At 38.3% G+C, this 25973-nt stretch overlaps 1 protein-coding gene across 17 annotated transcripts in view; it reads left to right on the top strand.

The window, feature by feature from the left end:
- The window catches only part of PLCB4 (phospholipase C beta 4), a 413770-nt gene that overhangs the window by 173126 nt on the left and 214671 nt on the right, over positions 1-25973 (top strand). For 3 of the 17 annotated variants that reach the window (XM_055266709.2, XM_055266698.2, XM_055266710.2), the window contains one exon: positions 8849-8924. The exons of the other annotated variants lie outside the window; for them this stretch is intronic. The gene's annotated coding sequence lies outside the window, so the exon portion shown is untranslated. The remainder of the gene's footprint in view (positions 1-8848; positions 8925-25973) is intronic. 17 annotated transcript variants of the gene reach the window in all.

The following is a 25973-nucleotide window of genomic DNA, read 5'->3' as shown; positions in this document are numbered from 1 at the left end:
TGTCTGTATAGAGGAGTAGCCCTCTGGAATGAGGGTCATATGACCTACTTTCAGGGGAGGTAGGCCGAAGAATTTTTTTTATGACCGTGCTTCAAGGGAGAGAAACGAGAGAGGATTAGAGAGTGACCTCCAGGTGCCATATTTTGGGGTAGTGTGTTCTGAGCCCAATAATGATACCTAGTGTTAAGTAGGTCTGATAATTTTTGTTACTATATTATTTCTCTCTGCTCACCTTCTGCCCAGTTTTCCCTTTCATTCTCTCTGTAACCGCCGTGTATTGTAAATAACTTTACAACTTCAGGCTTCTAGCCTGTGAGTTTTTCTATTATTGTGTTCTGTGCTGTGTCTGAGCTTGATTTTTTTCCTGCTATTCCCTGCGCCAGCTCCAAGCCATGCCCACTTCAGTCCCCTCTGGGCATATTCTGGTCTGTAGCATTCCCTGCCTTGGTCTCTGATTGCACACTTGTCCTTGCTTTTTTGTCTCTATCTTCTATTCTTGTTTGTTCTTGACCCTTTCTCTTCTCTTTGGTTATCTGTCAGTTCTCTTTGTTATTCCCTTTCATTTGATTGTGGGGTTGGGAGGATGAGAGGGAAAGGAGAGAAGGGGAGAGGAGTAACAAACACAGAAGTTCAGTCCACCAACCCTGGCCACTTAGGTAAACCGTTGTCTGCTCTGATGGATCATGGTACACACCAGAACTTTGTTACTGCATTTCCTGGTGGTAGCAGAGATCTCAATTGTTTGATTTGCAGAAATCCTATCTAATACATTGAATCAGTCATATTTCTTCTTCAATTCTCTGTCTCCAATGGTTTAGAAGGAAAGATAAGACCTATGGAAGGAATATTTAGGCTCAGTTTTCTTTGAAATATATGCAAAACTGGAAGTAAATGAAAAATTAATTTGTAGTGTGTTTAAGTTTATTGCTTAACTACAAAGGAAATGCTTACTTGAATGAAGGCTTCTCTGATTTTTTTGTTACCAGTAATGATTTTATGGCTGGGGTAAATACTGTCACCTCTCTCCCCTTTCTCTATTTATCTTGCCCATTTACACACCTCCCTTGCACTTCCTGCTGTCAGAGAAGCTGAAATCAGCAAATCTGTCTGTAGATCATTTTCTTTTATTCCTCTGATGGCAAAATGGTAACAACAGAGGCATGCATGCGTATACACACACACACACACACACACACACACACACACTCACTCCAAACCACACAAGAGAAACCAATGAACCAAAAGCAGAATGGGAAACAAAATTGGCAAAGCATAAAAGAAAAGGAAATGAAAGAAATGTGATTACTGTTGACCAACACTGAATATGATTGTCCAAGTCAGGATACTTGTGTGATGAATCACCAGATGCATTCAAGATTATGTCTAGAGTAACAGTGGAAATAGGAGGCTTTAAGCCAAGGGCATACCCTCCAGGAGCCAAAATAAGGAGAGCTCCTTCCCTAGAGAGCAGGTCATGGGAAGGCAGGCAGGAGCCTTGACAAAGTCACTAGAATCAGAGAATGGAGCTGAAGCATGACCAGAATGTCAGCATAATCAATTATCCAGAACCTTGGTTTATGACAATAAATATTTATTTTTGGTCACAAATTAATGGGTCATCTGGGCTTTTTTTGCTGGTTTGGGTTAGGCTCATTTGGGCTTACTCATGCATCTGTGGTCAGCTAGTGGTTCAGTTGGGGGGCTGGCCAATTTTGGATCACCTCCATTGGGACGACTCAGCTCTGTTCCATGTGGCCTCTCAGCCTCTATCAGGTTAGCCTGGCTTGTTCGAGGCAGCTGAACAAGGTTCCAAGAGAAGGAGCAGAAGCGTGCAGGGCCTTGGGAAGTCTACATTTGGAACTACAGGTGCTGTTTTCTCATTCTGTTGGCCAAAACAAGTCCCAAGGCGAACCCTAGAGTCAGAATGGGAAGAGACGTCAAAGTTACAGGATAAAGGCCAAGGATACAGGGAGGTTATTAATTGGAGGCATCAAAGCAGTCTGCCGCAAGCTGGGCAGTTATTGAGTCAGATTCATGGGTATGGGAGACTCCCCAGGGCTCGCAGAGTGGAGGAAGTTCAGAGAATAAAACAGAAAGAGTCATTATGAGGAGATCAGCTTTAAAGAAGGGGATTTGGGATAGAAAACCTCACAGGCTCCTTCCTGAAAACAAGGGGCAAGTTCCTTCGGGGCAAATGAAAACAAAGGGATGGCTCCTGTGTCCCTTGACAAGCTTGCCTCAGGGTGATAATTCACGTGAACATTAAAGAAGACCATTCCGTCTGGGGGAATCTAACCAATATAAGCAATGGCTGGACCTTCTTAAATTTAGGCATTTTCTGATTTACTAATAGGGTTGAGATAAGGGGCCCTGAATGTCCAATGGACACAGATGAGACTCTCATGACCTCCTCTTGGCTTAGGCAGTTTGGCTGGGGATTTTACAGGATTGGAGGTGCCTCTTTCTTGTGCTTTACCCTAAACCGGGGAATTAGAGTAGTGGTTTTCAAAGTGTGGACCCTGGATGAGCAGTATCCATGTCACCTGACAACTTGTTAGAAATGCAGATTCTCAGGCTCACCCCAGACCCATGGAATCAGAAACTGTAGGAGTGGGATCTAGGCATCTGCGAGTTAACAGCCCTCCCCAGGTGATGTTGATGCGTGCTCAATTTGGAGGCAGCTGAATTAGGGTTCTGTGTGGTATTGATGGGTTCAAAGCCCATCAAAGAAGTGGAATGGATAGATGGATTTAGCAAATAAAAAATACAGGACATCCAGTTATATTTGAACTTCAGATCATCAACAAGTAGATTTTTTAGTGTAAGTATGTTCCATGTAATATTTGGGATGTACTTTTAATACTAAAACATTATTTATTGTTGATCTGAGAACCAAACATAACCCAGTGTTCTGTGTTTTACCTGGCAGCCTTGGAAAGAGGTATAGAAAAACTGCAGAAAGTTCAAAGAACATCAAGATTATTAATAGAATAGAAATTCTAGAGAGAAAGGTTAAAGAAATTAACTTGATGAACCCAGAGAGTACAGCACTGGTGGGATTAATAGGTTGGAGGATTTTATTTAAAGGGAATGCTGCTGAGCTGTTCTTCATGAATGCCCAAATTAATCGAGAAGAAATTTATTTTAGAAAGAGGCAAGACTTCCTGCCAATAAATGACTTCAGTGGGGGTTCTGAATGATTTTGTGATTCTCAAAGGAGGTCAGATCCATTTGGGATTTCATGGGATTGCATGCAGCCAATACTCCAATTTGTGTTTGTGAAAGAGCAGTTTAGAGAGGCATTTGCCAACAGGAGGTTGGAGCAGGTGATTTCTCAAGGCTCTTGATGACTTCTCTGTTTGAAGCTGCAATTTTTTGCATCCTTCTTTTTTGAAAAACGCATAGCATGTTGATTATTTTTCAAATCCGAATGTATCTGAAAGGTTGGTTTTTTAGAATGTGGATATAAAGGGGAGGCAGTAAAGCAGAGGTGTTAATAATAGGATGCTTTGAAACCAGACCGCATGGATTCAAATCCCAGCTGTGCCACTTCCTAGCCTCCTGCAACCTTTGGTTAGTTTGTGCCTCAAATTTCTCATCTGTAAAATGGGAATTATTGTGAACTACTCATTATTATCTCATAGGTAACTGTGAGGTTTAATTGAGCTTATTCATGTAAAATATAAGAATTGTGCCTAGAACATGGTTAGCCTTCATGAAAAGTTATTTTATATTATTAAGGACTAGAGTCTCTCTGTATATCCTGGACATTCAGAGGTTGTTATGGCCAGAAGCCATTGGTGAATGGTCAGTTCAATGACAGGTATGGTAGAAGCATTGTCCCTCGTGAGCAGTAATGTCCTGTCCCTCTCCCTGATCCCTAATCTTGAGGTGTTGGTTAAGCTTAGAGTGATGTTATTCTGTGGTCGTATTACTGCATCGTAATCATGAATCATTTCTCTTTCTCTACCCAGATGAACTTTCCCACATTTTCTAGAAACCCCCAAGATAATTGGGTTTCATTTCCCATTGCATGTTAAATTCAATTAAAAAGCTGTAAGAGAATCCCATATAGTGTCGCTGAGAATATAATGACATTTCCAAAATATTTTTTAAGAAACTTGAACTCTAAATCAATTTAGTTCTGCTTGTAAGGACAGAGATTTAGTCATGGAAAAATATTAATCTGATGACTAGTTTTTATCAAAATTAAGGATCAATTGTGACTAGTTACTTTCAGAAACTTAGTTTTGGAGATGAAAACAAGAGGTTTTCTTTCTGAACTCCTGCAGGGAAGAAAAAAAGGTAATATTGGCCCCATACAATACATAATTTCTGTCTACATGTGATTGAAGTGTCAAATGATAAATCCCAAACCCCTGTTAGAAACAAGTTTAGTCAGTCTATTCAGGACTTTACTGTGTTTACTTGATGATCAGTAAAATAAAGAGTGTTTAGGTGGACTTTTTTTTGTTGTTTTGTTGAAAAGTTTAAGTTTGTTCTTTAAATGAAGTTCCCTTTTGAATTTGCCATAAATAATAGGCACCCAATTTTGCAGTGCTTGAATTCTGATAGTAAATAGTGATGGTTGTTATTTTTATTTTATTAAAGAAAATGCAGTATAATGCCTACATCATGGCTTAAAACATTAAGTATTTAGTCTTCTTCTTGAGTCTGTGAACACTGGGCAGTTCTGAGCAAGTGGACCAGGCTTGACTGATCTCAGCTATGCTCATGTATATGTCTGTCAGCTGACATGTTGGCTGGTGGCTGTCTGGGCAAGAGCAGCCTTCTCCTTCACACTCTGGGAGTTGGCCAGTTGTAGGTTGAGGATGGGATAACTGTGCCATGTGCCACTTATCATCCAGAAGGCTAGCCCAGCCTGTTCACATGGTGGAGGCAGGAGTTCAGGAGTTCAAGAGAGACAGAGAAAGAGGCTGGAAGTAGGCAAAATCTCTTGAGAGCTAAACTGGGAATTGGCACCAAGTCACTTCTGCTGCATTCTGTTGGCCAAAGGAAGTCCCAAGGTCAGTCCAGAATTTTGGGGAGTGAGGAAATAGATTCCACTTCTTGATGGGAGGAACTACACAATCACAAGACAAAGGTGTTTGGGGGTAGGCCAAAAAAAGGCTCACAAAATCCATGTCAAATCCCTGGAATCTGTGAATGTTACCTTCTATGGCAAAAGATATGATTAAGTTAAGGATTTTGTAAATTTGTTTGAGTTCATTGTAGATTCTGGATATTAGCCCTTTGTCAGATGAGTAGGTTGCAAAAATTTTCTCCCATTCTGTAGGTTGCCTGTTCACTCTGATGATAGTTTCTTTTGCTGTGCAGAAGCTCTTTAGTTTAATGAGATCCCATTTGTCGATTTTGGCTTTTGTTGCCATTGCTTTTGGTGTTTTAGACATGAAGTCCTTGCCCACGCCTATGTCCTGAATGGTATTGCCTAGGTTTTCTTGTAGGATTTTAATGGTTTTAGGTCTAACATATAAGTCTTTAATCCATCTTGAATTAATTTTTGTATAAGGTGTAAGGAAGGGATCCAGTTGCAGCTTTCTACATATGGCTAGCCAGTTTTCCCAGCACCATTTATTAAATAGGGAATCTTTTCCCCATTTCTTGTTTTTGTCAGGTTTGTCAAAGATCAGATAGTTGTAGCTATGCGGCATCATTTCTGAGGGCTCTGTTCTGTTCCATTGATCTATGTCTCTGTTGTGGTACCAGTACCATGCTGTTTTGGTTACTGTAGCCTTGTAGTATAGTTTAAAGTCAGGTAGAGTGATGCCTCCAGCTTTGTTCTTTTGGCTTAGGATTGACTTGGCGATGCGGGCTCTTTTTTGGTTCCATATGAACTTTAAAGTAGTTTTTTCCAATTCTGTGAAGAAAGTCATTGGTAGCTTGATGGGGATGGCATTGAATCTATAAATTACCTTGGGCAGTATGGCCATTTTCACGATATTGATTCTTCCAACCCATGAGCATGGAATGTTCTTCCATTTGTTTGTATCCTCTTTTATTTCATTGAGCAGTGGTTTGTAGTTCTCCTTGAAGAGGTCCTTCACATCCCTTGTAAGTTGGATTCCTAGGTATTTTATTCTCTTTGAAGCAATTGAGAATGGGAGTTCACTCATGATTTGGCTCTCTGTTTGTTTGTTATTGGTGTACAAGAATGCTTGTGATTTTTGTACATTAATTTTGTATCCTGAGACTTTGCTGAAGTTGCTAATCAGCTTAAGGAGATTTTGGGCTGAGACAATGGGGTTTTCTAGATATACAATCATGTCATCTGCAAACAGGGACAATTTGACTTCCTCTTTTCCTAATTGAATACCCTTTATTTCCTTCTCCTGCCTGATTGCTCTGGCCAGAACTTCCAGCATTATGTTGAATAGGAGCGGTGAGAGAGGGCATCCCTGTCTTGTGCCAGTTTTCAGAGGGAATGCTTCCAGTTTTTGCCCATTCAGTATGATATTGGCTGTGGGTTTGTCATAGATAGCTCTTATTATTTTGAGATACGTCCCATCAATACCTAATTTATTGAGAGTTTTTAGCATGAAGGGTTGTTGAATTTTGTCAAAGGCCTTTTCTGCATCTATTGAGATAATCATGTGGTTTTTGTCTTTGGTTCTGTTTATATGCTGGATTACATTTATTGATTTGCGTATGTTGAACCAGCCTTGCATCCCAGGGATGAAGCCCACTTGATCATGGTGGATAAGCTTTTTGATGTGCTGCTGGATTCAGTTTGCCAGTATTTTATTGAGGATTTTTGCATCAATGTTCATCAAGGATATTGGTCTGAAATTATAATTTACAAGAAAAAAACAAACAACCCCATCAAAAAGTGGGCAGAGGACATGAACAGACACTTCTCAAAAGAAGACATTTATGCAGCCAAAAAACACATGAAGAAATGCTCCTCATCACTGGCCATCAGAGAAATGCAAATCAAAACCACAGTGAGATACCATCTCACACCAGTTAGAATGGCCATCATTAAAAAATCAGGAAACAACAGGTGCTGGAGAGGATGTGGAGAAATAGGAACACTTTTACACTGTTGGTGGGACTGTAAACTAGTTCAACCATTGTGGAAGTCAGTGTGGCGATTCCTCAGGGATCTAGAACTAGAAATACCATTTGACCCAGCCATCCCATTACTGGGTATATACCCAAAGGACTATAAATCATGCTGCTATAAAGACACATGCACACGTATGTTTATTGCGGCACTATTCACAATAGCAAAGAGTTGGAACCAACCCAAATGTCCAACAACGATAGACTGGATTAAGAAAATGTGGCACATATACACATATGCAGCCATAAAAAATGATGAGTTCATGTCCTTTGTAGGGACATGGATGAAACTGGAAAACATCATTCTCAGTAAACTATCGCAAGGACAAAAAACCAAACACCGCATGTTCTCACTCATAGGTGGGAATTGAACAATGAGAACTCATGGACACAGGAAGGGGAACATCACGCTCCAGGGACTGTTGTGGGGTGGGGGGAGGGGGGAGGGACAGCATTAGGAGATACACCTAATGCTAAATGACGAGTTAATGGGTGCAGGAAATCAACATGGCACATGGATACATATGTAACAAACCTGCACATTGTACACATGTACCCTAAAACCCTAAAGTATAAAAAAAAAAAAAAAAAAAAAAGTTAAGGATTTTGAGGGGAAGAGTTTATCCTGGATTATCCAGATGGGCCCTATCCTAAATTTAGTCACATGCATCTCTACAAAAGAGAGGCAGAAGAAGTCTGAGTGAGACCCACAAAAGAGGAGAGGGTGATATTAAGATGGAGGCAGAGATTGGACTGAAGCAACTTCAAGCCAAGGAATGCTTCCACCAGCAGAAGTTGGAAGAGGCAAGAAATGGAATCTCCCCCTAGAACCTCTGTAGGGAGTATGGCCATGCCAGCACCTTGGTTTTGTACTTTTGGCCTGCAGAACTGAGAGGCAATAAATATCTGGTGGTTTCTTTTTTTTTTTTTTCCAGCCTCCCGAGTAGCTGGGACTCCAGGCACATGCCACCATGTCCTGCTGCTTTTTGTATTTTTAGTAGAGACAGGGTTTCACTATATTGCCCAGGCTGGTCTCAAACTCATGACCTTGTGATCCGTCCACTTCAGCCTCCCAAAGTGCTAGGATTACAGGTGTGAGCCACAGCACGTGGCCAATATTTGCTGTTTTTAAGCTGTCTAGTTGGTGGTAATTGTTAAAGCAGCCTGAGAAAACTGATCCAGGTATGGAAACAGGGAGGGATAAAGAATTGAAGACATTTTTGCAATAATCTACATATACCATAAACTTAGATAATTTTATATAGCTCTTTTTCACTTAATATGACAAAACATTTATTCATGTTATTACAATACTGTTAAACACTATTTTGAATAATTGTATAATACATAATATATACTGAGTTGATCTAGCTGAACATTTTGTTATTGACAATTCCTTCCATTTTTCTGATGAAACCCTGTGCATAAAACAACATAATCTCTATGCTCTGAATCACCATTCAGTTTCTCCCTTACCACTATACATACCTTCAATGGCAAAAACCACAGTTACTTTTGCACCAACCTAATACTTCTTGGAATTATTATAATCACCTCTGTGAATGGTCTCACTCTTCCTCCAGCAGGTGTACAAACACAGCTATACCAGATTTGTTTTCTGATGAAAAACACAGTTCAAGTTACCTTTAGCTAAAAACTTTCAAAGTTTGCTTTCAAATATTAGTTCTTTAATCTAACACTTAACACTCCTGTGGTAATGTTGTCTAAGTACAATTGTCATATAGCACTTTTTTTTTTTTGCAAGGCTTTGGCATCTTGAGAACAGCACTGCCTTTTTCAACTTTGTGTACCCTAACGTCATCTGCCTTGGTGGTTTGGAGGTATGGCTCACTCTGCTATCTGCTGCATGATGAGTGAATAAAGGAATTAAAAAGAGAAACATAATTGTCTTCTCTTGTCATATATGATCCCAGTTATTCAATATGACTGGATTTGAAATCGACTGGGTAAATTGCCTTGTTTTAGTTGCTTAGGAGAGTCTTAATATTTTCATACCATTGACCCATTTGGCATCTGGAGAAGCCTTCTCAGAATAATGTTTATTAATACCTAGAACAAACCATATAGGATTACCAAAGAAATCAATTATATTGCACAATAGTTCAAAAACCTAGAACAAAACATATAGGATTACCAAAGAAATCAATTATATTGCACAATAGTTCAAAGTATTATGAATTGCAATATAGTAACTGTGTGCATCTTTATGTTAATACATAAAATAATATATAGCATTAGGCCTCTTAGTTACTATTATTTCAAAGTAGTGATGACAGTACCCAGCATATTAAGATGCTTCAACATCATAATGTGATATTAAGATATCTGTGGTTTTTATTGGTGGCAGAATCACAGATCTTGTTAGTACTACTGTAGTTCATTGCCAATGCCCATAATTGAAGAAAACTCTGCATTTTAATGAGAGGTAGGTATAAATGAAATTGTAACTTTGTTTTCATTTTAGTTCATGAATTACCTGAATTCTGTAGACCCCAGGTTGAGGACCTGAAAAGCTTTTTTAGAAATAGCTCTAGCCTCTGTTTTCCCCAGTTGTCATCACGTAAGTTTGATTAAATATTTTAAGTAGTTTATGAAGTTATAGGTAGGCAAGACATTTCTGAACACTTGCATGTATAACATAGCACCTAAGATGTTGTAGACATTATGTAAACTCTTTTTGAATAAAAATACAACCCTCTTCAAGTGCAGATGGAAAATAAAAACTCACTCACTTGGACACATTTCTGTTACTAACCTTCCTGGGTAGTTGTTTTGTTAAGTTGTTTAGTTGAATCATTTCCCTGTTGATACTAAATTGATAAGTTGCTTGCATATAGTGTAGTCTGTGAATAATTATCTTTGATATTTATTTGTTGAGTTTGTTCCCACTTCCAAAGGAGCTTGAGGTAGATTGGGTTCTGAAACAAAGTGCAGAATAGAGTAATTATGTAAACATAGATTTCCTGGAGGTCCTGAGGAGGCAGGTGCTCCAGGCACCTGGTGATCTGATTTCCACTCTTGGGCATTGCACTCTGGTCTAATTTCTGTAGGTGGGGATAAAATGTGAAGCATTTAATGCAGTCTCCATTTCCTCTCAATAGAAATTATACAAAAATATTTTTTATTTCGTAAAAAACATTTTTCTTTCAAATTTAAATAGCCTGTAATATATTTCTTCATTTTACAAAGCCCCGACTTAGAGCAGCATAATATTTATTAATAGAGTCAAGCAGAATCAATGCATGTGTCCTGTCACACTGAGAACTGTAGTATTGTGGACAATGTTTCTAATGTATTGTGATCGGTTAGCTCTCATGAGAATAAGATGAATGTTTATATTACATATATATTATATATCTCTATCTCTACCCATTACTGTATCTGTGTGTATATATGTATATATGTGTATATACACATAACATCGAAAGTATGTGTATGTGTGTTTATCCATGTACTGTGATTAAAACTCATGTACAATGATGTTCACTTGAATGCCAGCATTTTTTTTTGTGGTTGATCTTTGCATTTTTCTATCTTCAGGCCATCTAAATCCTCTGACTTTGAGGTTTTTTGATTTGGTTGAAACTAATACCAAAATTGGAAATCTTTTATTACACCAGGTTAACTCGAAGAGTTTCTTAATATGGGATAAATGGATAGTCTGTAAGATTAGGAACAAATGTGATAATCACTTGAAGTTCTTGGAGCATACATAGTGTTTTCATTATTAATTTTGGCATCGCTTAAACATGTTAGAAATAAAAAAGGCCAGCAGCCTTTTGTGTGAGATTAACTTAGTAAAAATTACATAAAGAGTTTGCATTATTTATTTTTGTTTTCTGTTTCATTGAGTGGAAAATTTAAATCCAACCTACTGACTCTTTTAACACACTGAGAACTATATATTTATTTCTAATTTATTGAGTGTCAGAAATATGTCTTCAAATTCCCTAAGGCTCAACTTCAAGGCAGGTTCCTTTATGAGGTTTTCTCTCATCCTCTGCATTAATTTCCTATGGTTGTTGTAGAAAATCATCACAAATTTAGTGACTTAAAACAACACAAGTTTATTTTCTTATAATTCTGAAAGTCAGAAGTCCAAAATCACTGGGCTAAAATCAAGGGGCTGGCAGAGCTGCCTTCCTTTCTGGGGGCTCCTGAGGTGGACCCTTTCCTTCTTTTTCCAGCTTCTAGCGGTTGCTTGCTTTCCTTGGCATATAGCTCCCTTCTGTCTTCAAAACCATCAAGTCTTTCTTACAATGTCATCTCTCTGTTTCTTACTCTTACTCTTCCTTTCCCCCCATTTAAGGACCTTTCTACCTTTGTGATTCCACTGGGTCCACATGGATAATCTGGGATAATCTCTTTATTTTAAGGTGAATTGATTTAGTTGATTAGCATTTTAATGCCAGCTTTTTTTTTTTTTTTTTTGAGACAAGATATCTCTCTGTCGCCTAGGCTGGTGTGTAGTGGCACAATCACAGCTCACTGTGGCCTCTAACTCCTGGGCTCAAGGGATCTCCCCACCTCAGCCTCCCAAGTAGCTGGGACTTCAGGTGTGTGCCACCATGCCCAACTAATTTTTATTTTTTTTAATTTTCTGTAGAGACAGGGCCTTGCTATGTTGCCCAGGCTGGTCTCGAACTCCTGGCTTCAAGTGTCAGTCTCCCAAAGTGTTGAGATTACAGGCATGAGCCACCATGCCTGGCCCCTTAATGCCATTTTTCATCTTAATTCTCCTTTGCGATATAACCTAACATAGTCACAGGCTCTGGGCATTAGGAAATGGCTGTCTCTAGGGAGGTATCATTCTGCCTACCACATCCCCTAAACCAGAAATGATCTATGTGTCTTTCATAAGGTGTTAGGGAAACACTATCTCAACGTGCTATTATTCACATGCATGCTTTATCTCTCCTTTATAATTTAACTTATAGGAAAGACAGGACCCTGTCTATATTATATTTATGTTCTCCTCAGTATATAGCAACACTGAAAGAACCAGATAAATATTTTTTGAGCAAATGAATGATTCTGTATCCAAGGAACACATTAGTTATAAGGGAGAGAGGTCAGCTATAGAAATAGAGAAAAAGAAAAAAGGCAGAAATTGACAGACTATTATCAGCAGTACTCATAAGAGAATAGTGTCTTCATATGCACCATTGCCTCTAAGCAGCAAATAATTTAACTTGTTAAAGTTATGATCCACTTAAGAGTTATCCTATTCTGTCTCACTATAAATCAGTATTTTGGCACAAAAAAATCCTTCAGCCTCGTGTTGGCTTACTATGAATAAGTTCCTTGAAGCCTTGCAAGCTCTGGGCATCCTATCTTCATGAAAGTGATGGCCACACTCTGTGATGGATGCCCTGTGCAGAGAGACCTATTGGGTAGCCGGCCTGCACCTGTTAGGTGGTACCCACAAACCTTCCTTAAACTCTATGAGCTTTACGGCATTAAAACACTTCTAAACACATGCAGCTTTTCTATGAAGCACTCTTAAGAACAAAGGACAGTGAATGAATTCCCCTAAGATGTTCAGAAAGCCAAGATTTCCCCCAAGTATTACCTTAAGACTGCACATGAGTTATATATTTTACTCCCATGATGCATTTGTATAGTTCTAAATATATAAAAATTGTTTGTTTGTTACACATCCAGGAAGTGTCCTTTTGAGATGTGTGCGCATATATTCTTACCATAGTTCTGTGATGTAGGCAGGCATTATTTGCCCGTCTTGCAGGTGAGGGATTCAACTCATATCTGGTATGTGATGTGTGCAACACAGTGAGTAATTTGAATCTAGATTACTTCACTTCAAACTCCATGCTTATTACACATTTAGTACCTCACAAACTACATCTCATGTGGCATCATGATTTGTAGGCCATCAGGTGTTCTGTTAACTTATGAACTGAATAATGCAGCATTTTCTAAAATGTGCTCCATGTCACAATACTCCAGTGATATTCTCTGTGAAGAGTTCTGTAATCAACAATACTTTCAGAATTAAAGAGTGTGTTAGTATGGTAGTGACTATGCATGGCCAACAGAGAAATGTGTTTTTACTTTGTTTTTACCCCAGTGTCTTCCAAACTGATATAGCCACAGAATCCTTGCTTTCTGCCCTCTTGCTATTATCTGTTGGGCAAGGGACAAATTTCTAGGTCCTGGATCCCCACTTTCTCAGTCTTGATTATGCATCCAGCCATGGTGTGCAAATTGCGCTGTTGTTAATGGGCAAAGGTTGGCTTTGCCACCTGGTTTTATTAGGAGAGCTTTCAGCAGCAAGAACTAGAATACCTAAGTCATTTTGTTTGAGCCCTTGCTAATGAAAGTGTGGTCCTCATATCAGCTGCGTAGGCATCACCTGGGAGCTTATTAGAAATTCAGGATTTCAGTCCCCATCCTTGATTTTGTGAAAGGGAATCTGCATTTGAACAAAATCTCCACGTAAGTCATATGTAGCGTAACATTTAAAAAGCACTGATTTTAACCATAAGAACAATTATTTTTTATCTAGCAAGAAATTCTGAGGTGAAGCGTTCTATTTTACTGGCAACTTGGTAGTGGCATCAAGGACCTGGATGCTTGTCTCCTCATGGTGGTAAAATGGCTGCCGAAGTGCCATACATTATCTCTTCCCCCAGCTGCATTTAATTTCAGGATGGAAAGAGGCAGAGGCAAAGGACTTTGTTCTTATGTGGCTCCCTTTTTTTTACTAACTTCTTGCTCAGAAGGTCACTTGCAGTCTTCCCCTTAGTTCTCACCCATTAGATGGATTACTGGCAATAATAAATAACTGGCAATAATAACGGCCTCAATTCTCTTTGGTCTTGACCAATGTTGTTTAAAAAATATATAATGCTAGCCACATATATAATTTAACATTTTCTAGTGGCCATATTTTTTGAGAAAGCAAAAAGAAAACAGGTTAATTTTAATAATATATTTTATTAACCAATATATTCATACTATTATCATTTCCACATGTATCCAATACATAAAAATTGTCAGTGAGATATTTTATAATCTGTTTCTTCAAAGTCTTTGAAATTAAGTCTGTATTTTATGCCTATAGCACATCTCAATTCAGATACTAAATGTTCATCAGATATTCTTGTTCTGTGTTTAGATCTCATAAAAGTCACAATTAAAAGTGTTCACATATCTAAGTTGTTCCATGTAATAATTAACCAGTAACCAAATCAGTAGAAGATTTGAAATGTAAATGCAAATTAATAAAAATTAAAATAAATTGAAAACTGGGTCCATCACATTTCACATGTTCAGTAGCCACACGTGGCTAGTAGCTATCATATGAGACACTGCAAGTGTAGGTCCTCACTACTCAAAGTGTGGTCCAAGGACCAGCAATGTCAGCATCATCTGTGAGCTTGTTAGAACTGCTAAATCTTGGGTCGTATGCTAGAGCTACGAAATCAAAATTTACATTTTATTTTAATGCATATTAAAGTTTGAGAAATTCTAGTCTAAGCTGTTCTCAACCTTGGCTCTAATTTAGATTTAATGTGGCAACTTTAGAAAATACTGTTGCCTGCACCCTATCCCAGAACCTTGGAATCAGACTTTCTGTAGTGGGGTACGGGCATCCATTTTTTTAATTGAAGCTTTCTAGGTTATTCTAGGATGCAGCTGTGATGGTAAATTTTATATGTCAACTTGACTGGGCTGAGGGATATCAGATAGCTAGTAAAATATTATTTCTGCTTATGTCAATGAGGATGTTTCAGGAAGAAATTAGTAAAGAAGATTGCCCTCACCAATGGAGCTGGGCTTCATCATCCAGTCTGGTGAAGGGCTGAATAGAACAGAAAAGCAGAGGAAGGGTGTGAATTTGCTCTCTCTGCTTGTGCTGAGACATCCATTTCCTCCTGTCTTTGGATCCTGAAGCTCCTGGTTCTCAGGCCTTTGCACTTAGATTGGTACCTACACAACCTTGGCTTCCCTTGTTTTTAGGCCTTCTGGTTTGGACAGGAGTGACACCACTGGCTTTTGTGGGCCTCCACTTACAGACAGAAGACTGTGGGACTTCTCAGCCTCCATGATCATGTGAGCCAATCAGTCTCTTGTAATACATCTGTCTGTGTCTCTCTGCATATCCTTTGGTCCTGTTTCTCTGGAAAGCCCTGATAAATGCAGCTGCTAAGTTTGAGAACCACTGGCCTAGACTAATCCTGATCCATCATCTCCAATCAGACACATTGTAGCCTAAGCAGTACTATGGTAGAAGCTCTCGGTTGAGTAACCAACTGTGATTTCCCCACTGGGTTTTGCTTCCCTCTGGCCCATGCACATTTCCAGCAGAGCGAGGGACCCGACTAGAATCAGCTATACTTGCTGGAGTTGCACATTCTTGGTCTTTGTCCATTCACTCACTGGCTAACTCCTTCTTCTCCTTGCCTGTCAGCAGTTTCCTCATTCTTCACCTTCCTCGTTCTCCAGGTAGCAAACAGGGTAGGGCTCCTGCTCTGTGCTGATACCTACTCAGACCCAATCTAGAAGGCCATCAATGACTGCCAGTTTCTTTCAGCTCCTCATCCCCGCTCTTGCCCCAATGAAAATGGGTTTCTCTTCCCTGTTGCCCTGTTCCCATCTCTTTTTCCACTTCTAGATGGCATCTTGCACACTTCCAGTCTTTGTTTCCTTCAGGTGCTCATAATTCTGCAGTCATTTTGCTTATTATGTTTTGCCTCTTTGTTGATGATAAGCTCAAATGAGGTATGCATAAAGTCTGTTCACAGAAAGCAGCTCTGAATCTGTGAGGCCAAACTTAGATGAGATTTAATGACCATATTTGGGTACATTGGAAGCTGCCCATGTTCACTTCCCAGGTTTCCTGGAGACTGAGAAGGTGCACATGCCTCAAAACATAGGCTTGCAAATTTACGTGCCTCTGTTGCCAACTAGATCTGCTGGGTTTCTCTTTGGAGAAGGGAATTTTAGCAGGACACACATGAAAAAAATAAGTGTTCCTCTGTTAGGAATCTTCAACTGTGAAGCTGCCATCAGTGCAAACAAAGCCATGTTAGAGCAAAAGCATGTTTGGTCTGCCCAGCTCTAATAGATGATGTTCATGTCCCTTGGGCTCAAGAACAAAGGAACTGCCTGACAGTCTTTTGAAATCTCACCTGTTTCTTGGTAGAGAAGCTTCTGTGCAGTATACATTTCCATGATAAGTAACTGCTGTCAAATCTAATAAGACTAATCTAAAATTTAAGCTGTATAAAAGTTAGGCTGTGTAATAAATAAAATAACCTGATTATGTTAGAAAATAACTGTTTTTATTTGAAGACTGAGCACTCGGAGAAGTATAGGAGTTAGCCAACAAAATCAATTCTCCAGCTTACATTTGAAAATGAAGTTCCTGTTTTAACTGTATAGATCCTATGATAAAAATGTCTCAGACTAGAAAATGCAATTTTTGAAATGTAAAGTTGTGATGTAGGATTAAAAATATTATTGTCTTGTCCGGGTGTGGTGGCTCATGCCTGTAACCCCAGCACTTTGGGATGCCAAGGCAGGTGGACCACTTGAGGCCCCTAGGAGTTCGAGACCAGCCTGGGCAACATGGTGAAACTGTCTCTACTAAAAATACAAAAATTAGCCAGGCTTGGTGTTGCATGCCTGTAATCCCAGCTTCTTGGGAGGCTGAGACACAAGAATCTCTTGGATCTGGGTGTCGGAGGTTGCAGTGAGCTGAGATTGTGCCACTGTACTCCAGTCTGGGCAATGGAGCAAAACTCTGTCTCAAAAAATAAAAATAAAAAAAATTGTCTCATCACATTTACATAATTATTCTCTAACATTTATATTGCAATAAAAATGAATCTGGTAAAATTCCCATGAAATGCGGGGATGTTTATTGCAAATGGTCCAATGGCTTCTCAGAGAAGCTCCTTGAGAAATATCCATATGATTCAAATTATGTGCAGAACAGCAAAGTAGTAAAAGTATACTATCAACTTTCTAGTATTAGAATTAAGAAATGTCAAGAAGAACTACCTCAAATTTTGGAAGGCCAGAGAAATTTTGATTCTTCTGCAATCACTCTAGTCAGTAAAAGAGATAAACCAAATAATAATAAATACACATATCTAGTAAAATATATACTTATACCTGCTCATACAGTGAAGTATATCTAATTTACCCAATACTATAGATAAGACATGGATGTGTTGTACCTTGCCCTGTTAATGGTGCTCTCACCAATAATCTCATCATCCTCTGTGGCCCTAGGCAGAGTTCGTAATACTTTTGTTTCATTTGACAGATTTGAAAACACTCAGAGAAAAGCGGTATATACCCAAAGTCATAAGAATGGTAGGATTAGAAGTCATTCTTCTTATTAGCTTCTGTTCTTTTCACTGCAGTATGCTGCCTCTTTATTCCTTGAGGCCCTCAGCCAATAGGATTTTTTAGGCATGCTGGGCTTTTAGACATTAAAGAACTAGCCAGTGAGTTGAACATTCCATGGTGGATTAAACCAGCCTAATTAACTTGTCTCTCTTCTCTACTACAGGTCTTCAGTCTTTTTTTTTTCTTTATTTCTGGAAGCAGTAAAACTTTGAACTTAGGTTTTTTTTGTAAGTTTGAACTTAGTTTTTTTTTTGTAAGTTTAGCATAAATTTAATGGCAAAATCATGCCCAAACCAACAGATGGTAATATATAATCTTTATTTATCCCACTTAGAGTGAATAGTCATAGATTTCACTCCATAAATACCTATGTATTTGATAAGGATCCACAAACATTTTCTGTAAATGGCCAGATAGTGATTATTTTAGGCCTTGTGGACCATACCATCTCTGTTGCAGCTGCTCAACTCTGTATTCGTAGCATGAAAGCAGACATAGACAATACATAAATGAAGTTGTGGCTGAGTGCAAATAAGTCTTTATATGCAAAAATAGGTGGCAGGCTGGACTTGGCCCATTGACCATAGTTTGTCAACCACCTAGACTAAAAGGTGATGCTCAGATCTGTTGGGACTATTGCATAACATATATATACACACACCACATTACCTTTCTGAATTCTGAAATATTTCAGACTTCAAGAGTGTTTAGTAAGGGACCAAGAGTGTGTACCGAAGATTTAAAGGAAGTTTTATAAAGGAGAAAGTCACCTCTATTATGGTCAAGCATTCAAGTTCTTGTATATAGATGTCTGGAGGGGCAACTAAGGTTCAGATATTGCTAGTGCGTTAATCAGGAATGAGTTTTGTGAACAACAAAGCATTAGAACACATAGCTTCTTCGTTGTCCCTTGCAACAAGATCAGAGGTAGGCAGTCCAGAGCTGGTTCAAGAGCTAAGTGATTCCCTCAGGGATCCAGACTCTGTCCATATTTATTCTCCAGCATCCTTAGTTGATAAGCCTTCACCCTAATGCTCATTGTCTCATGGTTGCAAGATACATCTTGTACCTCCAGTGTCAAATGCACACTCCCAGCAGAAAGAAAATAAGAAAGCAGAGAGAATTGTCTCTCTCAGAGAAGTAGAAACTTACCCCTGAAAATCTCAACATTCCTCTTGTCCGCTAAACAAGGTTACAAGGCTACTCCTAATTGTAAGAAGACTCAGGAAGCAAGTATTTTTAGTTGGATTCATTTTCATCACCCTGTAAAATCAGGAGAAAGGATGTTGGGTGGGCAAGTTGCACACCATCTGCTGAGGCATCTGTTCTTGTTTGGTGGCTGTTATATTTCGTTACAGATATTTAACATCATATCATCTTCTCCCCTGGGGAACATATCTTTTTAAGTATCCCCAGTGTTAGCAGCTTGTTTTCCATCTGAGCTGGAAAATTAAATAACATTATTCACATTTTTATGTAAATGTTGTATAATGTGCATATATAATTACTTGAGAATGGTTTTCTTCAGAAATACATTTTCCTATTTTCCTGAGGATTTTAGTTTTGGAGGACTTTGCTTACATGTTACTCTAGTATGCTGAGTAGCAAGGCTTGAGGGAAGAGTGAAGTTGACATAAATGGAAGGCACCTTGCACATTGAGCTTTGTGGGCAAATGATTGTTCTCATGGAGGATGATTCCATCTAAGAGCAAGATTTTATGAACTCAGAGAACCTTAAGAAGAAACAGTTACTCAGTAACTTTCTTAAAATATAGATCTGATACAGGTATGAGAGAAGAGCAATTAAATAGGCACACAGAGATCATTTTAGTTCTTAACTTGAATATCTTGGGATACTTCCTTTCCCCCTAGAGGTAGTATTTATTCTCTTTCTGGAAACAGGGCATGTAACTTGTTCTTTCTTTGGTGTAGAGTACCATAATAAGAAAGGATGGAAGTAACTGCATGATTTTAATTGTGTCTTTTTGCTTTAGTAGAATATCCTAAAATGGCACAAGTGGGAATAGTATGAAAATAAATACATTCGTTTATTGGTTAAGCTTTAAATGTGAGTGAAATTTTCTTCAACTAATTATAATACTAAATTAATTCTAGAATCTGTTTCAATGTAGCCATATAATTATGTAGAACCATAACCCTTTATTGCCCAGATAAATCTTGACCCTAAAATAATGTACGATAGACCCTCGTCTGCTATAATTCTGAAAACTGCAGTAAGAAAGCCAAATTTTAATCCAAATGTTTCATGGTTCTTTGGGCTTCCAAGATGACAGGCTCATCAAAAACTATTCCTGACTTGGCCAGAAATGGAAAGATCCTCATTTTGATGGGTAGAAATGAAGAAGACATATAGATACATATTTGGACCAAGATTCCTTCCTTTTGGCTTCCAGATCTTTCATGGACAGGACTGAAGGAACCAGAATCAACAGTATTGGGAAAAGTAGATAGCTAAAAGATAAATTTTAACATGAACAAATTTACCAACTGATTCAGAAGAAACAGAAATCAGAGGAGAGACGGAACTTTAAAATAATTTTAAATTTTATCAGGGAGTTGTGGACAGACTCCTATGAAAAGGCGGACTTCAAGAGCAAGAAGGGATTCTTGGAAATTAAGTCTGATTGTTGACTTTTAAAAACAGTATATTAGCTGAAAGAAAAGATGCAGGACTTTTCTAGAAAACAGAACAAAGAACCAAGAGTTGGGAAAAAAAAACTAGTGAAAATGGAGACATTAGAGAATCATTCCATGTGGTCCTACATCTTCTAATAGAGGGGGAAAAAAGTGGAGGAAATAATTAAAGATACACACACACACACAATTTTAAATTTAGCATTGTATCATCATCTCCCCTGGGCAAAATATCTTTTAAAGTATCTCTAGGGTTAGCAGCTTGTTTTCCATCTGAGTTGGAAAATTAAATAACATTATTCACATTTTTATGTAAATGTTATATAATATGCATGTATAATCACTTGATAAGTGATAAGAAAAAGACTATTAGTGGACCAGTAACTAAACACGTTTTCATGATATTTCAGAATATCAAGGAAAAGGAGAGGATATTAAAAGAGCCCAGAAATGGGAGTGGGGTAGAAAGTTGACCATAAAGATAATTTCTAGGCCGGGCATGGTGGCTCATGCCTATAATCCCAGCACTTTGTGAGGCCGAGGTGGGTGGATCATGAGGTCAGGAGTTCAAGACCATCCTGGCCAACATGATGAAACCCTGTCTCTACTAAAAATACCAAAATTAGCCAGGTGTGGTGGCGTGTGCATGTAGTCTCATCTACTCAGGATACTGAGGCAGGAGAATCGCTTGAACTCGGGAGGCGGAGGTTGCAGTGAGCCAAGATCCTGCCACTGCACTCTAGCCTGGGTGACAGAGCTAGACTTCCTCTCAAAAAAAAAAAAAAAAAAAAAAGATAATTTCTAGAGGACAAGGGAATGACTTCATGGTTTGGAGGTAAAATTATTCTGAACCTGCAATTTTGTTCTCAGACATACTGCACATTTACCAGGAAGGTAAAATAAACACATTTTTAGACAAGTAAGAACTACATTATTTCATCACCCCAGATCAATCCTAAAAGAATTAATGCAGTGTAAGCTCAATAAAACAAAAGAAGGAAATACGGGTTTCAAGACCAGGTGGAAAAACTAGACCAAGGAATGCAATAAAAAAAATCTAAGACAATAGTTATTTGGCAAATCTTTTAAAGCAGAACAAAAAGTTGGCAAAATCACAATAGGATTTTTGGGGAACTCGGAAATCCTAAAAGCGAATGACATTTCCCTAACAGGAAGTGTGATGCAATGGAATGGTCTGAGTGAGTGGATGTAGTTTATGCTATTTAAGAGGGCCCCTTCTTCTCAGTTTTTCTTTGTTAATGTTTTTCGAGCAGCAGCACTTTAGTGATAATATTGCATGGCTTTCTCTCTGCATTTATACTTACCACTTGTTTCTGCAGAGAACAATTATGTAATTTTCATATTGTAAATGTTATTCATTCAATTTTAAAAACGTGTAAAAAATAGATAGTACAGAACATGATATCACCTTGACAATGTAAAAGTAATAATTACTGGAGAAAGGTTGGGAAGTAGAAGGGGGAAAAGAAATGAAGAGAAATACAGGGACTCTAATCTGTTATTTTACAGAGAGAGGATTTAAGAGACACTCAGTTTGGTGAATTAAGAGAGAGAGGTTTAAATACAAGGCTCTAAAAGTCAATTAAAAAACGAAATAGTGAAATAAAACTGGCAGAGATGGAGAGAAGGAGGGAATGGCATACTATAGAGTTAAATGATAATTTCTCAGTAAACAAATCAGGAAATAGAGGTTTGAGCATATTATCTGAAGATACACTCTTCAACCCAGCATCTCAACCATGTGTGGTTATTGAGCCACTGAAAGGCAGCTAGTCCAAATTCAGATGTGCTCTAAGTATAAAATATATACCCAACTTTTCAAGACTTAGTATGAAAAAAAAATGTAGAATACTTCAATAATTTTTATATTGATTACATGAATTGATAATATTTTGGATGTATTTGGTTAAATAACATTTAATTTATTAATATTAATTTTACCATTTAAAATTGTTCTTAATGTTACTACTAGAAAATGTAAAATCACAAATGTGATTCACACTATACTTTTACTGAACAGTCCCTCATCTAGAGATTTGGAGTTACATTTGAAGAATGGAAATTAGAAATGATTTATGTATTCATACCATTCCAGAAGTGGACCAGGGTGCAATGGGAAAGGAAGAGCTTTTATATCACATTTTATATGTTCTGGAACATTTTTTTATTTTTATTTTTATTTTTTTTGAGACGGATTCTGGCACTTGTCCCCCAGGCTGGAGTGCAATGGCGCAATCTCGGCTCACTGCAACCTCCACCTCCCGGGTTCAAGCGATTCTCCTGCCTCAGCCTCCCAAGTAGCTGGGATTACAGGTGCCCTCCACCACGCCCGGCTGATTTTTGTATTTTTAGTAGAGACAGGGTTTCATCATGTTGGCCAGGCTGGTCTCGAACTCCTGACCTCGTGATCCGCCCACCTTGGCCTCCCAAAGTGCTGGGATTACAGGCATGAGCCACCACGCCCGGCCTAGAAGATTTTTGTACTAAACATTGAGCAGTTTCAAGGGGCTATTTGTAAAGTGTACGAAAGGCATGAGGAATACTATGACAACAAACACGCTTAGTCACCACCCAGTTTAAGAAAAAATAAATAAAATACCATCGACTTTGAATGCATTTCCTCCTTCTACTTCAGGCTACTGTACTGTTTTGATTTTCATTTGCTTAATAAAAATAGTTATTTTCTTTTTGTAAAAAGTTTCTAATTGAAGGATATCTTGTGTAGTTTTTTTGGGGGGGGTTGTTGGATAATTTGTCAGTATTAAATTTTAGAATGTGTGTGCCATTTGATGGCACAGTGGTTCCCTTTGAGAAATGTATTCTGTATGTTTTCAAAAATGCAGACTGCAAAAAAATGTATAGAGTGACATCATGTTAATTTTTAAAAGCATGTATGTTTATATAATTGTATAATTATAGATCTACATATACATGTATATGCTGACATTCATGTATACATTTACATGATATATATGTGTATATACATGAGCTTATGCACATATAATAACTAGGACTAGTGCTTATCTCTCAGAAGTCTTATTGGATTGGCAGAGGAGGGAACTTCATATTCTTGTTGTATAAATTTTCAGAGAGAGAGATGATCATAGAATTATGATTTTATTTACTTAGATTTGTTCATTTTCTGTGTTTTTCAAGTAAAAATCCCTTAAAGAAATAAAATACATGTTGAAATACGTTCTAGCAACTGAGACTATCTTAGAACAGAACACATTGCCTTAGAAGGTAAGAAGCAATATGTTTACAAATGAAAAAGAGGCTAAGTTGCATGAAAGTATTAAAGCCATTATTTTTCTTCTCTCCCACCCTAAGTATGTCAGTCCAAGAGGCAAGTGTTACCACTTTCAAAACAATCCTAAAATTGATTCTTTATCCTATCCTTTCAGTCTAAGACACTTTTAAAGAAACCACCAGTCTTCCTCCAGTGTGCTTCATTTTCTAACACAGTGTAAGAAGCATGTGAGCAGATCACGTTAATGTAATGATGCGTGCTTCCAGCAGGACAATCAAAGCAAACGGGATGCATGAATCTCGGGTTTTTTGTTTAATTTGCTGAGTGTAGACCATGTATAATTTTTGGTAATGTTTACTTCTTCTCTAATCATATATGTGCATGTGCATTGAAAAGATATTAGGAAACTCAAATTACAAACAAGAAATTAAATACTTATAGTAATCTTGTCACCCAGATATAAACACTAATAATATTTTGTTGTATTTATTTCTAGAATGTCTAGACATATACATATAACCATTTTTACGACTTAGGAAATATGCTGTGCATATGATTGTTTTTCTCATAGAGTATTGTGAGTGCTTTTTCATGGCATTGAATGTTCTTCATAAGCATAGTTTTAATGACTGAATTAGATCATTTTAGAGAAATCAATTAAAAATATTCTAAGAGTTTAAATTGGGAATGAATATATCTTTGTGGTGAGGACTGAACATACTTTCTCTTTTACTTGACTTTGAGTATGTAATTGATTTCACAAGTAAAAAAGGTAATGAAATGCTTACCTCGTCATAATCAATAGTGATTTCCTAAGCCGTTAATGTTAGGTGAATGGAAGTCTTCCCCTGTGGATATGGAAGACACATCCAAGGACACATGTTAATGAGAACAGACGGGCTGTGCACTTCGATACTCTCCAATAAGTGAAAAAACAGAAACTTCATTAATGCAAAATGACAGGGAGCTATATACCCTTGCATTTTAAGACAAAGATGAATCTATATCCTGTCCTTGTCTCAAGGAGGCAGAAGGTTGCAGATTCCTTTTTGCTGTGTTACTTACCTTTCACTAATGACTCATTTAGCATAAACCAGCATTATCAAGGTGAATTCCACCTAAGCCAAGTCTAATACATGTCATACAAGACAGGATAAGGTGATCATTCTGGAAAGTGGGAATTTGGAATTGTGTCTTCTATCGTCAGTTGAATGAATGGGATAGGCTGAGTTGGAGGAGGAATGATTCTTTTGGGATATGGGGACCCAAGAATGAGTGCCATCTGAGAACCGTTAAGTTTTTTTAAAAAGTGGAAGATCAGAGACATTCACAAGGACTATAATAAGAAAGAGTATGATAGCTCAACATGAGAGAATAGATGAGGTAGTCAGGTGAGTAGGTGAGTGAGCGAGTGAGTGAGTGAGTGAGAGAGAGAGAGAGAAGAGGGCAGAATTTATAAAGAGCATAGCTCCCACCTTCTGGATGCCTTCTGCAGGCCAGCCACTTGTCTCCCATGGGGTGGGAAGGGAGTCACCTGCAAAAGGAGGAGCATAGAGGATGAGGCAGGATTTCTTTTCACTTGGCATGTAAGGATGATGAGACTGAAGGAGTAGGAAGGAAGGAAGTAGCTTGAGGTAAACAGAGTTTTAATAATAGAGGGGTTTGAAGAGTTGACACTGTCTGGCATTCCATGAGGAAACGAAGACTCCTCGTAAATGACTTGCAGAAGGTTACATGATTTTTCACAGGAAGCTCCAGGAAGCTGCCTGGTACTGTTGGATATGGACATGAACTATTTATTCCTCTAAGATCCTGACATCTGAGACAAAGCCAGGATGTTTTATACAACTCTGGACTAGATGTGTTCTCTGATGAAAAGTGAAACTGCATCCTCTTTGCATTGGAATTTGCAGGCACTCTCTCAAGCTGCTTTAAGTGAGAAAAAGGGGAACGTATTGAAAGAACACAAGGCTGTGTCCAGGAATCTCAGTGTAAGCAGGGGAGGATCTAAAAATATGAACTGGAAAGCTTTAAAGAATCCAGGCAGTGATTGATTTTCAGCGGCTCTCTTATCTCTGCTCTTCCAGTGCTGTTTTTCTCTGCCCCTGTTTCTCTGTATACATGAGGCTGGGTGACTGTCCTAGATATTTACATGCCTATTTCAGGCAGCTCTTAACTAGCATCCCTGAAGTTCAATCCCAAACTCTCAACAGAGGAAGAAGCTGATTGGCTCATGTGCTCAGCTTTGAGCACATGTCCCTCCTTGGCCCAGTCAGCACTGGCCAGGGGCAAGATCCCAGCACAAATATGGGTGCCATGGATAGCCTTGTGGATAGGGGTCTGATAATACTTGTCAAGGAAGAAAATTGTGGGCTGGAGTTCTCTAAAATTCACCACTATCTAAAATTGACCACTACCCTGTGATATCTTAGCAGGTCTGGGACAAGGGACATGAACTTTCACCATCACTGTCTTTTCTTTTCTACCAACAAGAATATCTAGTCCCTTGCTATTGAAAGTATGGCCCATGGACCAGAAGCTTTAGCATCACCTGGGAGCT

Source organism: Symphalangus syndactylus, chromosome 24 (assembly GCF_028878055.3).
Source record: "Symphalangus syndactylus isolate Jambi chromosome 24, NHGRI_mSymSyn1-v2.1_pri, whole genome shotgun sequence".
NCBI lineage: Eukaryota > Metazoa > Chordata > Mammalia > Primates > Hylobatidae > Symphalangus > Symphalangus syndactylus.
Note: the sequence above shows the minus strand (reverse complement) of the source record. Positions and strands in the feature narration are given on the sequence as shown.